At 42.3% G+C, this 1634-nt stretch overlaps 1 non-coding gene across 1 annotated transcript; it reads right to left on the bottom strand.

The window, feature by feature from the left end:
• Positions 1 to 294: 294 nt before the first annotated feature.
• On the bottom strand, positions 295 to 400 carry LOC142538124 (small nucleolar RNA R71). The gene has a single exon (XR_012818664.1). It is a non-coding gene; the product is annotated as a small nucleolar RNA R71 (small nucleolar RNA).
• Positions 401 to 1634: the final 1234 nt, after the last annotated feature.

Raw genomic sequence — 1634 nt, 5'->3', positions numbered from 1 at the left:
CAAATCACTTTGAAATCAAGCCAGCCATAATCCAGATGATTCAGAACACAGTCCAATTTGGAGGAACTGCAGTAGATGACCCAAACACGCACATGGCGGATTTTCTTGAAATTTGCGATACTTTTAAATTCAATGGAGTTTCTGATGATGCTGTTAGGTTGCGTTTATTTCCTTTCTCCTTACGTAATAAAGCTAAAGCGTGGTTAAATTGTTTGCATGTAGGTTCGATCGCTACATGGGAGGACATGGCGAAAGCATTCCTCATCAAATACTTCCCTCCCTCCAAGACCATGAAGCTGCGGGCAGACATTACAACATTTGCTCAATTCGATCAGGAATATTTATATGAGGCATAGGAACGCTTCAAGGATCTACTAGGAAGATGCCCATATCACGAGTTACCACTTGGGTTAGTCGTTCAAACATTTTATTATGGTTTGCTTACTCCTAACCGTACTATGATAGATGCTGCTGCTTGTGGAAACCTGTTGAGAAAAACCGTGGAGGAAGGATATGAATTGTTAGAGGAGATGGCTGCTAGCAGCTATCACCCTCAATCTGAAAGAAACAACCAGCGGAAGAGTGCAGGAGTTCACCAGGTAACTGATTTTTCTGCTATTACTGCACAACTTGATGCTTTAAACAGGAAACTAGACAGCTTGAATGTGGGTGGCACGGCGATGTGTCTTCAAGAGATATTCTGTGACAAGTGTGGAGGGGAAAACTATGCGAAGGACTGTCAAGATGACAATCCATTTTATGTGCAAGAAGGGGCACCAATAAATCAAGTAGGGGTCCAAAACCGCCCAAGGAATGACCCGTATTCGAACACATACAATCCGGGGTGGAGGCAACACCCAAACTTCTCCTGGGGTGGTCAAAACAGCCAGAATAGACCACAAGAAGGACAATCATATGGGAAACAACCGATGTACAGGTCCGATCCTCCTAGAGAAGAGAAGTCCAATTTGGAGTAGATGATGTCTAAGTTCATCTCGTCTACCGAGACTAGACTACAGAATCAGGATGCATCGATAAAGGGGCTTGAGAATCAAATTGGGCAGTTGGCAAAAATGATCACAAACAGAGAGCCGGGCACCTTGCCAAGTAACACAGAGACAAATCCGAAAGAGCAAGTGAAGGCCATCGAGTTGAAGAGTGGGAAAATTTTAGAGTCAAGAGAAAAACAGAGAACTCAAAAATTGGATGAACACACTGAAACATCCAAAGGTAAGTCCTCTAACTCTACACCATCACCCACTGCACAACCTAAAATTGTTATTCCCCCACCTTTTCCTGCAGCAATGAAAAAAGCAAGACTAGATGCACAATTCGGTAAGTTTCTTGAGATATTCAAGAAATTGCATATCAATATTCCTTTGGCCGATGCCTTGATGCAAATGCCTAGTTATGCTAAGTTTTTGAAAGATATATTAGCGAATAAGAGGAAGTTGGAGGATCACATGACAGTGAGTCTTACTGAAAATTGTTCTGCTTTGGTGCAAAACAAGATCCCACCGAAACTTAAGGATCCAGGGAGTTTCTCTATTCCTTGCACGATTGGAGATTTTGTTTTTTCATAAAGCGTTATGTGATCTTGGTGCAAGTATTAACCTGATGCCTCTTTCTGTGTT

Source organism: Primulina tabacum, chromosome 2 (assembly GCF_025594145.1).
Source record: "Primulina tabacum isolate GXHZ01 chromosome 2, ASM2559414v2, whole genome shotgun sequence".
In the NCBI taxonomy this organism is placed as follows: domain Eukaryota; kingdom Viridiplantae; phylum Streptophyta; class Magnoliopsida; order Lamiales; family Gesneriaceae; genus Primulina; species Primulina tabacum.
This window is presented reverse-complemented; position numbering and strand designations above follow the sequence as displayed.